Below are 12,756 nucleotides of genomic sequence, written 5' to 3' on the forward strand. Positions count from 1 at the left end.
TCAGCGATGTCAGGTGGCCGCTCGCTCGTTTGCCACCTTATGATATAAAAAAAAAATCAACAGCAAAATCCCACGTTGGAGATGTAGCCATAAAACTTTTATTAAATAACATAACTTTCATAAAAAATAAGATTCTATATTTTAGATTTGTTTAGTGTATAAATCTTTGACATCCTCAAAATATCCTACCAAAGATTCATCAAAATCTATCCATAAGTGAAAAGGCTGATATTTATTTATATAAGAAGGTAAATGATTTGTCAGAATTATCTAGAATTAGTATGAAAGCTCCATTATTACAATTATATAGTGATAAATGACAAAACATAAAATGAATAATAGGATTCGATAAAGCAAAGGTCCGCGTTATCGTCAGTAATTGGTAAATTTCCTCTCATTGTATCACAGACTTTGACTGTATTGAGAGCGTCGGTGGCTCAGGGATCAAGCACTTGACTTGCAATCTCCAGGTCCTGGGTTCGAATCCCGCCATGTACCAATGTGTGTGAATTACATATGTACATTTATCCGACATTCTTACGGTGAAGGAAAACATCGTGATGCAACCTGCACGTATCTGAGAAGAAATTAAAAGATATGTGTGAAGTCAACCAACCCGCACTTGGGCAGCGTGGTGTCAACCTTGGCCTTATCACCCTTAACTTAGGGTAGGCTCCGAGCCCCTCTGCGGGGACGTATAATGAGCTGATGATGTATCACAGACTAAATACCTTTGCCTAGGATATATTTCGTCTTTTAAACTTTCGCTATTTAAAAACAAAAATATATATATAAAAAGTACTTTCACGTATTTTACATCTGACAAATAAGGCTATCCGGATGGTCAATTTGAATATTTGGAGCAAAATTTTAATATTTTTTGCCTTCGTATGCTCTGTCTCTTTCTAGAATTTTGTTTATAGTCATCCGGCCATGTCTATGGTCAAGAACACTCATTATATTTAGTCTGTGCAGATAATTCTGACAATATTAAAGGTTGTCCGGAAAGTTCATGCCGATTTTCGATAGTTTGAGAATTAACCTAATTATAAGTATTGAAAAAAACATGATAGAGCACATATTCTAAAAGAAAATACCTTCAGCCATATTCCTTACTGAGAAAAAAAACATTTCTTAAAGATAAGACCTCAATTATATAGATAGACAATTTTTTTTGCCGAAAAACTTGAGGGAGTGAAACTGAATGGTAGCTTTATAATTCGGGTTTAAATTTTTCTTAAAAATGGGCACGGACTTTCCGGATAACGAAATCATTTGATAACCAGATTTACGCAAAATGACAAAAAGGTTATCTTTAAGTCGATTGAGGGCAAAATAAAACAATGATATTAATTTGCGATAGTTTTAGTTATGAGGTCAGTCACCGAGACTATCATACGATTATAGTCATTGTGATTTACCTACACATTTGGATCGTAAAAAAAACGTTACATTAAAACGACCGCCATACCAGATAGAGCGGCAATGCAAAATTTAATTAAAGGCAATTTATTTGCGTCTTTTTATCTTAATGTTATATGAACAGTAAAATTATTTCTGTTATTTTATTTATTATCTATTGTCATACAAACCTGGGATATTCACCTTACTAGAGAGGCCATTTACTTACCTTATTTCACTTATATTATAAATGCGAATGTTTGGCTGTAAGGATGGATGTTTGTTAAAAAATATCTCTAAAACGGCTCAACGAATCTCGATAAAATTTGGCATATATGTAGAACATAGCTTACTAATAAAGTTTTTTCTTAATTCCGGGCGGACGAAGTCGCGGTTATAAGCTAGTATAGGTGCTAGCTACTACCTAAGCAATTACGTCAGAGACATGAGTGATTTGTTAATGAATGTAAATTCAAAGGCGATGTAAACACTTTCCAGATAATTATAACGCGCAGAATTATATCCATTCATTTAGATAACGTCTAACAATTGCTGTTTACATTATTCAACAATAACAAATTATATCATTAAATGTTTATAATTTTTATGCTATTTATTGACCCGAGTTCGATCTATCTGTGGACGCTGGATAATAAAGACGATATAGGCGATAAGAGTGTTTATTTCGTGCGGATATGTGATTCCCAAAGTACTCCAGGTTCCCTAGGGTCCAAGCGAGAATGGACTGTTGTATGTCGTGAAAAGCGCCTGCGAAAAATATTAATAAAAAAGATAGGAATCATTGGTTTATATTCAAAGTTTCCGAAGCCCATCTTTTCATAGATATTGTTGCAGTTTAAAAAGAATTTAAATATCTTTCGGTATATAAATTTATCTTTGTTATTTAAATGACAAGAGTCATGGCGGAAGTAAATAACCATAAGAATCTATTTAAAGCTTCTGTTGAAGAGACTACGGAGAACACAGTGATATAATATAAAGTAAGAATATTCCACACAGTTCAACAGATGCGCAATTTCAATATAACCCTACCAATGTTAAGAAATTACGAGACCTTTGATGATAAAACCATAATGTTATCGTTCCGCGCGTTCCCGCGCAAACAATAAACGTCAAGGCAGTATCTGTGGTGTAGGTATCTCTGTCATAGATTATGTATAATCGCTGCAGGTCTTACGTCAACGCGTTGTTTATTGCACTCCACGATAGATGGAAGCACGGGTCATCGAGACACACCCTTCTAACACGTGCCGTTTCACACGACCGTGAAATAATTTAAAACATTGAAACAATGAAAACACGATGAATAGCTAAATATTATATTTTACCTCTCACCCGCGACTTCGTCCGTGCAGAATTAAAAAAATATTTAGTAGCTTAGACGTTCTTCCAAACTATGTTCTACATCTATGACCAATTTCAGCGAGATACAATCAGGTGTTTGGGAGATTCCTTCTAACAAACATCCGTCCATCCATACATTTAAACATTCACAGATCAAATATATAATTCAAAAGAAAGGAAATCAAAGAAATTTCAAGTAATATTACTAATGCGAATATAAATACGCATTAAAAATAGAATGGATAATAAACACAATATATATCGATTCAGGAATTCCTACATTTGTTCTATTTTAATTGAGGTAGCGGAAGTTTATATAAAAAACTAAAATAAACAAATACTAAATAAGTTTTGTTAATTTTTTTAAAGGAATAATTTTTATCATTTATCTTTTAATTGTGTAATAATGTGTAATTGTGAAAAACCAAACTATATTTGTCCGCTCCGTTACCTACGACTGTAGCGTAAATGAGTAATTCGTCAATATAAAGGAAGACGAAGATTGCACTATGAATAAATCGGAAAATATAATCTAATTTAATCCAGAGATTGCTACAAATAACTACACCTGAAAAGTTTTTTTTTTATATCATAAGGTAGCAAACGAGCGAGCGGCCACCTGAAATCACTGAAATAGCGAAGTGGCCATTGCCCATAGACATACGCAATTGCATATGCGTTGCCTACCTTTTATCGATTAGAGGATGCACAGAAAGAAAATATTTTCCCTTTCCATGCATCCTCTCCTCCGGGGAGTCCACTTCCACTCCCCATCCTTATAAGAAAAAGGATGGGAAGGGAAAGATAACTAAATGAGGCCTCCGCACACTCATCAGACGAAACGCGGAATTGCATCCACTTCACGCCTGTCTTCTGTGTGGTCGTGATATTTCACCGGGCGAGCCGGGCCAATTCGTGCGAAGATGTTAAAGCGGGCTCTACCACTGTTAAAAAGTTACTCTACCAAAGTTACTGCAATACAAGATTGGAGAAAGAAATGGTCTTGTCTTGGTCGAGTAGATTGGTCTGAAGTTCAGAGTTCAGTTCCTGAGTACACTTTCGAAACCTTAACTGTATGCATTTGAACTCTGAATTAAATTACAAAAAAGATAGTAAAGTATAATAGAACATAGTCTGGAAGAACACATAGCCACGTATTTATTTAATTCCGCTCGACGATGTCTGGGGCTAAAGCTAGTCTCCTATAAAATCTGTAATGATTCATTTGATAACAATATCAAGCATTTTTGCTCTTGCAGTAATGCTTATCTCATGACATCACTGTTATAAATATTACCTCTGCGAAGTGTTATACAGTGCGTTTCAACGCCGTAATATTTGCACTAATAAATATTTTCGTCCTTTTCATTCTCTTTGACAAAAGAGAGAGCACAATATACAAATACCACAGCAGTGGAGGTCTACTGTTACACGTGCTGCGGTTTGTTTGTTGACAATTGACGATCGTACGATTGATATTTTACAGCTGATATCGCGACCACATTGTAATGCCCTTATCTATTTCCTGTACATGTGATTCACATGCTTAATCTTAAACTTATCTTACTAATATTATAAATGCGAATGTTTGAATGGATGTTGGTTAGAAGGTATCCAGAACGGCTACATGAATCTGGATGAAATACCAAATACATGTAGAACATAATCTGGAAGAACACAGAGGCTACTAATTAAGTTTTTTATTTATTCCGCGCGGACAGAGTCGCAGGCGACAGTATCTAACTGAAAAAAAGCATACTTCCATACAAATTTCTAACTCCTTTTCATCCCCTTACATCCGATTTTTCTCGTTAAAAAATAGCCTATGTCTTTTTCCAGGTTCTAGTCATGTGTACACCATTTTTCATTTAAATCGGTTCGGTAGTTTTGCGAGAACGAAAGACAGACGGAGTAACTTTCCCATTAATGATATTAGTAAGGATAACAATTAACTTGGGGAATATAATAAGTATGCAAATTAATAAGCAACTTACAAAACTATGTTAAAACATTTCGTTCGCCACGGTCTCTATTTATATCGTAGTGTAAAAATATTTACTACGATATCAGCGCTCTTTGATAAAAACTTGCAGCACTTTTCTTATAAACAATTTGGGCAATGTCAAAGTGAATGTTACGACATTAAAATTGGTAGAAAAATAAAATAACAGAACAGCCTATTTAATTGTGCGGTGACGTTAACTTTATCCTTTTAATTAATAACTAAGTAAGGTCGGGACGTTATCAAACAATTAGCAACCACACGCGACTTCGTCCGGGCGGAATAAAAAAAACATAATTAGTAGCCTGTGTGTTCTTCTATACTATGTTCCAGATATCACTTCAGGCTTTCCGGAGATACCTTCAAACGTAGTACGATTATAAAAAGTAAGATATTGTCTGATTTTTAATCAATATTGTCTTGCATCATATTATATTTTTATCTCAACAATCAACCGTTATCAGAATCACGTAATCATATTTTGGCTGGAATAAAACCAGAGATATACGAAACTTTTTAAACTAAACAAATTCGATTGTATCCGACGAATCAGAGAACTCAGATAAAGAAACGCCTCTCCTCTGCGGCTTCTGATTGGCTGTACTAATGGTTGATTATTATTTTTTATCTATAATTAGTTTCTAATCTTCTTGTTTATCATCTATAGGTTATCTGTATCGATGCTGGGGGTACCTCGATAGAGCTATTAATGAATATTTGTGTCGTCTGACAATAACTACAATTATACATAATTAAAATCTCTTAGCGAAATAAGCGGGAATTAATTTAAAACAATAAAAAATATTTAACTTGAGAATCTAAAATTTGCATTTAGAGTAAAAATTTACATTTTTAAACCCGTGCCGGGTCTTTTTAGTTACTGAAAAAAACAGTTAAGTATTAGGTAACGAAGGAGCAGAAAAGTGATATCTTTTGCAAGCTCAATTCGCCGAACCAGCGAAGTAATCGTTGCCCAAGGACTGCAATTGCAGATGCATTGTCTACCATCAATCAACGGAAGAGGGGATGCACAGAAAGAGGATATTTCCCCATCCTAGGCGTCCCCCAAATCGTACCTTCCCATAATTTCCTTATAATTAAAGGATGGGAAGGGAACGTGGATTAAATTCTTGCATGCACTCTCTGCACTTATCTCACACATCGTCACAACAAATTTGCCTAAATTAATGCAAAAATGTGAAAAATATACGCGTGTTAGTGAGATATTATTTGTTGTGAAATATACCATTATCGCATTCGTTTTCTCCTTTAAAAATATTGCAAATCTAGCTCCACAGATAATGCCTAACCTGAGATAACGTCTGTCAAATGGCGTGATGAAATACAGTCACACGGATGTATGATTACTGATATTTCATCAGCAAACCGCGTCTGCCTTCGGCGCGTGGCCGCCTGTAAGCGTACACATGATAGCGAAGCCTTATTATTATAATTGTAAAGCAGGATTCCGTATTACTACGAATATACTATAAGAAACCTTTGATTTGTATTCCCAAAGTTGTCAGGAGCGCAAGGGTTGCGGGCGTCTAGGCATCGAGCGTTAGGAAAGCGCCCAGGCGCCGAGCACTTTGTCTAACCTAACCTAACGTTTTGCGGCTCTAGATTAGGTTTCGCCGCCGGCAGCCCAATATCATACGGCCTTGTACCGAAGTATATCAAGGCTACCTAGTCAATTGTTTTTTTTTTTTAGTTTACAGTACAGCTTATTAATGGTAAAATAAAATAACCAATCCTTTTAATACTAATCGCACCTATAAATGCGTATTCTTTAGACGATGTTAATGAATATTTATAGAAATAAAATTCCAATATTTAAAGTTCAGTACGGATCTCCAAAACCGTATCGTTCTAATAAAATTTATCTGGATGAGTTAAAATTTACGAATTCAATGTTGAATTCGTAAATTTCAAAAGAACGCGGTAAGCGCGTGTACCAAGATAAGAATAACTTTTATTAAAAAATAACCGAATCAATTTTTTTAAAGAAATAACTACTAAAACCACACGATTGATTGATTATTTGTTAAAGGCGAAGTGTTATAGGGTACGGCGTGGTTAGGCCGCCCAGGCCGTTGGTCTAAAGGAGGCCCATTGGAAATTTCGCCCAAAGGGCTAAGACCGTCACTGTTTATTTTTTAATGAATACAAAGGTTTATAAAATTTATTTTTAATGGGACAAATACATAGTAAAGTAGTAGGTAAAAACTTATATCATCAAATGTAACTGCAACACGAAATTCCATGTACAAATTATTTACGAAAAATATAAGACTGAAGATAAAGAAATGGCCTTAAAATATCTTAATATATAATTAGGCTGACCAATTAAATTACAGTACAGATATACGGTAGGGAAAAAGATCGTGCTTTCTATACATTACCTACCACAATGAATGTTGGATGAAGAATTTTAAAATATAAGCTTCGCAAAGTTTATAATTAAAAGATATAGGGTTTATATCAAATGGTAAATATGAGGAAAACTAAACTAGAATCATGGAAAAACCTTATTTCATCATTTATACGCACAATGTGGCTTTTGCGCCGAATTTCGTCTAAAAATAAAACGAATTGGTGAGATATATTATCGCAGTCCGGTAATTGTTGCATCATCCGAGTCGAACCTTCTTATCATCGTGTACGTAACTTAATTGGTACACTTTTGGTCAAGTTACCCATCGTGATTAGCGCGTGGAATGAGCCTGAAAGCCTTTAACTGTTAATTTCTTTGGCCGAAACGCTTTAAAAAAACATAATCATCTTTACTATATACTATTTTTGAATAAATAGCAAAATAACTACGTTTTAGTGACTTTTTACTTGGTTACGAAACTTTTACAACTCAATCGGTTTATTCGGCCATTTACAAATCCAATTCAGTTCATTGCGATCTCAAAAATTCGACTTTTCACTGGAGGAATGTATGCACGCAAAATCATCATGCACCATTTTGTTATTGGAAAAAAAACACAAAAAAACAAACAATATAAGACAAGAAAATGAACAGATTAGAAATTTATGATTTTTTTTTTTATTTCTTTGCTGCCTTCAGATGTTTTTCAATAATTAAATGTTATAATCAAAAACTTATACGCATATTGCAACACCCTAGAACTTTATGGAACATTAGATGATGTGACATTCTCTTGATAAGTCGAATGTAATAACACAAACAGTTCGCGCCATTTCTTTTATCGATACAGATAATAAAACTTTATATAAATAAATAATGTTACAGTGTATATTATCGTTTTAATGAATGAAAAAACCGTTGACCTCAATACTTTCTCCGTATCACTAACGGCTAATAATGTTAAATTAAAAAAAAATGACGGTATCGCCGAATTGTTGCATCAGCAATTTTGATCTTTGTACCATAGACACGCGCCATCATTTAGTCCATAAATCTTATAACATTTTAATTTTTTTTCTTTCATATTGTATCTTTTTAAAAATAAATATAAATTAAATGATTGAATTAAATCATCTAATTGTATTAAAGCCTAATTTTTCAAGTTTTTTTTAAAATATGACAGCCATATTACAAAGACGTCTTAAAGTTTTCTCTTTACGCGTTAATAATGATATTAATTGACTAATTAATTCCGTTCCCGGGAGGTTAGTTAACCCAGTTAGATAAACACGGCACTGGCTGTCTGTATTATTACTTCTAATGTAATCAAGGCGCTCAAATCTCATTGACCTAATTAAGTGAGTTATGAGGTGAGATAGGCAATCGATAGGAGGCCGCGGATTCGATGCCAACAGACGTACGGATGTTTAGACTGACAAACATATATTATCAGACTATATCGGTGGGCACAAGTCAAATTATAGTCAAACAAGGATATTTGGACCGGTTAAAAAGAGCTGCTGGTGCGGTTAACTCTGTCATAAAATATGTAAAACCTAAAGCATAGAAAATGACAGAAAAAAGTTAAAATCCTTGTCTGATTGAGCCATTTAATATGCCTAAATAGACAAGCCCACGTGTTTAGGATATCTTTGTGACATTATAAAGAGAAATATCACGTTTTAAGTATTTTTATCCGCGCATTATTGCGCGTCAATATTATCAACAGAGTAAAAATGTAAACTGATAAACTAAAAATGTGTTAAAGTTGAAAAAACTGGATAATACCGGTTAGGGCCCGTGTTTCGATCACTGACTCGTGAAATGTATACGATTTTGAAGTATATTTAAAAATTAAGGCTGATTTGGTGACCTTTGTATCGTTATCATGAATTTAAATTAGAAAAATTATAATATGATTTGGAAAGACGTATCCGACAAATATCCAGAACATTAATTTCTACTTGTGTTAAGCTGATTAATTTCTATTATACCTTTTTTCATGTTATTTTTCAGTTTAAAATTAAAAAAAAAATTATAAAATAACCTCAAAAAGTAATTTAGTGATGAAATCTTATCAGAGATTACGTACGAGCTATCGGGCGACATACGAAATAGAAGTCTAGATTGAGGCAGGTCATAATCTACCGAAACATACAGACTATTCCACACTATTTGGATAATAATGACTAAGCAATTAGCCTTGAAAATTGATTTTTTTAACGTAAATAAAATGTTCCATGAGGCACGTGCGTTTACTTAGATAAATTTACTACAATGGATGGAGTGACATTGAGACGCAGTCATCGAACCTGGGGCTGTATCACAATTGGGCGGGTTATCATGCACGCGCCAGATAACCTCCGGTCTTATATATAAGAGGGGCTTAACGCGATCTCCAGTACACTACCAAGCGGCAAACGATAAACAACTGACCTTTACTAATTCTAACTACGGACCTTACTAATATTAGTAGAAATATCACAACTACTAAAACTGTTAGAAAGAATCAAGCCTTGAAGTAACCTTGCTAACAAGCATCGTCTGAAGAAAGACAAGAAATAACCTTAGTCATCTACTAAACTGCACTTGTGAAGACGTAGACGAGAGTTTCAAGATGCGTCTACTGCACATCATCATTGTCCTTCTGGCTGCACTAACCCTGGGCCAGCAATGCGCAGCGCGACCCAGCCACCGTCGCAACCACGTCCAGAAGCGATCCTGGTGCCTGCTTAAGCTGTGCAATTATCAGCCAACACCACACCGCGTGCAGAAGTTACGATAGTCAGAGATAAAATGGAAATTTGGATTAAATATCTGGTCATAGACGTTTCTAGAGTCTTACGACTTCCAGGCCTATATTAGGTCACCGCCTAACAGAATTATCTGTACTTAATCTTTTATAAGTATTTTTTATTTAAACACTATTTTCTAAATTGTTAGTTTATAGTTACAAGTTCAAAAGTTCCTTTTATGTTTTAATTTGGATTTAATTAGAGGTAAATATTTAGGTTGCGTAATAGTATTTTGAGATGTACATTATGTACTGATAATTATTTATTGTTTAATATATGATAAGAAATAAAATAGCATGTCGTTAAAATGTAACAACAATCTTGATATATTTTTTTTTTCATTTCGTACACTTTAAGTTACGTTATGTAATAATATCTACGTCATATAATAATTAAATGGTTACTCTTTAATAAATATGTTTTAAAATAATCTGATTTTAATTCAAACATCCACCTATTAAGTAAGAAAGCTACGAGCTTTTGCTACGAAGCTACGAGATACTCTCAAAAAAAGACACTATTCGATTGAAAGAAACTGTACAAAAACCTTTGTGGTCCTAGCACAAATATTTGCAACAAACGCCCTTCTATCGTCATGGACATTTATGTCAAAATAAGTATGAGATGTTTGGTGTAATTTAAGCCAAATAAGGTTGGACAAATTTTAATTAAACTTTTTTCTATGAATTACTATGATGCATGTCACAAATATTCCCGCTAGGCTCCTGAAATAAAAATTCGATCCTGAAGATAAGGATTCTTTCTTATTAACACTATACTTTTTAAGTCTCACAGAAATTCAAAATTCGAACGAGTTATTACTAATACGGCCTCGATAGTTGGAGATTAGAAATCTCTATTTTCCAGTGGAGTTTCTTACTGTGTTAGAGACATGATTGAAATCACAATATGTTTAATACGGGCAGGCTTTCTAAAGTAGGCTATACAAATCCACGCTTTTGTTAGTCGTAGACCTATAGCTCCCCCAACGCCTCCAACTTCAACCTTCCCTTGTCCCTACAAAGGGTTCAGTACATTATGTACTACATTCTCATCTCTATCAGCCCTCCGAATTTACTCTATTTTCACACTATCCATGCACACTTTCTTTGGTCTTCCTCTACCTTTGTATACACATTCAATCTCATTAATTTCTTATCGATACATCTTACCTCCATGTGTCAAAAGATTTAAAGGTTATATTTTTCGTAGTTCTATTTTTAAACGTATGAGTTATTCCTTACCTAGTAGCTTAAACATCATGACAAAATGAAAAAAAATTTATGTGTAATAAATAGTTGATTTTTTCATCGGAATGTTGACAGTCGAAGTACTTGTTTTTATTTTTAATTAAATCCGTACGTTTTATGAAATATTTAACTTAATGTTCTTAAAATGCAAATGTTTTACTGTTTAGTAACAGGTGGGAGCGTGGTCAAGCGCTGGCCTATTCACTATTTTATAAACAAAAGTATCTCATCATGGCATTGCAAAAAGGTCTCTAAACTTCGATTCTCATATATTATAATACATATTTTTGACAATTTGAGGATTAGGTCACATACACGTTATAATTCCGAGATTTCCGATTCTGACCGCAGTTAAAATCTTTTCAATGTCCCTTAGCTTTATCTATAATTTCCTCATATACTGATGCTCAAGAGAATTGTTTGACGACACGCGCAATCTGCGATATGACACAACATTCTGAACCCGCCCTTTACAACTTTATTGTAAACAAACACTTTTCCAATAGCGCCAAAGAACTTGTAAAACACAAAGAAATAACGACCTTATTCACAATATATAGAGTTTAAATCAAAACAACATTATTACTAATGTCACGCGAAAACTGTCGCTGCATTGTATCAAGATATTTATTATTTATTATCGTACGATTTTAATTATTTTCTATACTTTCATCACTTCAAGGGATATTCAACTTTATTTTAAGGAAATAAAGATATTAATAGCTTGTTATTAGATAGAGCGGCTCATCTTTTCTTATCAACGTGTGTGGGAGTCAGTGGAGTCAGATGCGAAGGAAAATTGCTTTCATACAAGGACGCACGAGTACATAAGAAATTAGAATATAATTATTATTCATATTTTAAAAATAATACGATAAAAAAAATTCAGACCTTACTCAAGATAAAAAGAAATTCACTGCCAAAGAAGCAAACATGTTTGACTTAAATCATTTCAGAGATAAAAGCCGAGATCAAACAAAACAAACGAACGCGAATCGCTCTTTTGTGTTAATTATAAATTAAGTAAATCTATTTCTTATCCCCATTCATTAAAATAGTAACTAATTAAATGTTACTACGCCCATAGTATGTGTATACTTAATTAAATAATATCTTATTATTGACATATAATCATTAATCATTCAATATTTCATGAATAAAGCATAAATACTTATGTTAAGGTTATTAAACTGTGTAAAGCTTGTAGCGTTACGTTCCGTTCCGCGTACTTCAATTTGTTTTCTTCTCTTTATTATAACGGTAATATCTGCCAGTATATAAATTTATTTTTATTTTATTAATCGTCTGTGAACTGAACCTTATTAGGCCTACTACCAACTAGACTGTTGATAATTTATTTCAATTTTATATTAATAAACTACCGCACGTTTCGAACAAGAATCTAAGTCACCAAGCTAGGGGTCAAGTGCGTCTACTTATCACAATATAAATATAAAGATCAAATGCAATTCTAAGTGCAGGCGTACTGGTCGGTACATTTGCACCAAGAGTACGCGTCATCTGATTACGTAGCGTTATTTCAGCTACACTATTAGCATAATCTGTGCG

This window comes from Papilio xuthus, unplaced genomic scaffold (genome assembly GCF_000836235.2).
Source record: "Papilio xuthus unplaced genomic scaffold, Pxut_1.1 DF829567.1, whole genome shotgun sequence".
Lineage (NCBI taxonomy): Eukaryota > Metazoa > Arthropoda > Insecta > Lepidoptera > Papilionidae > Papilio > Papilio xuthus.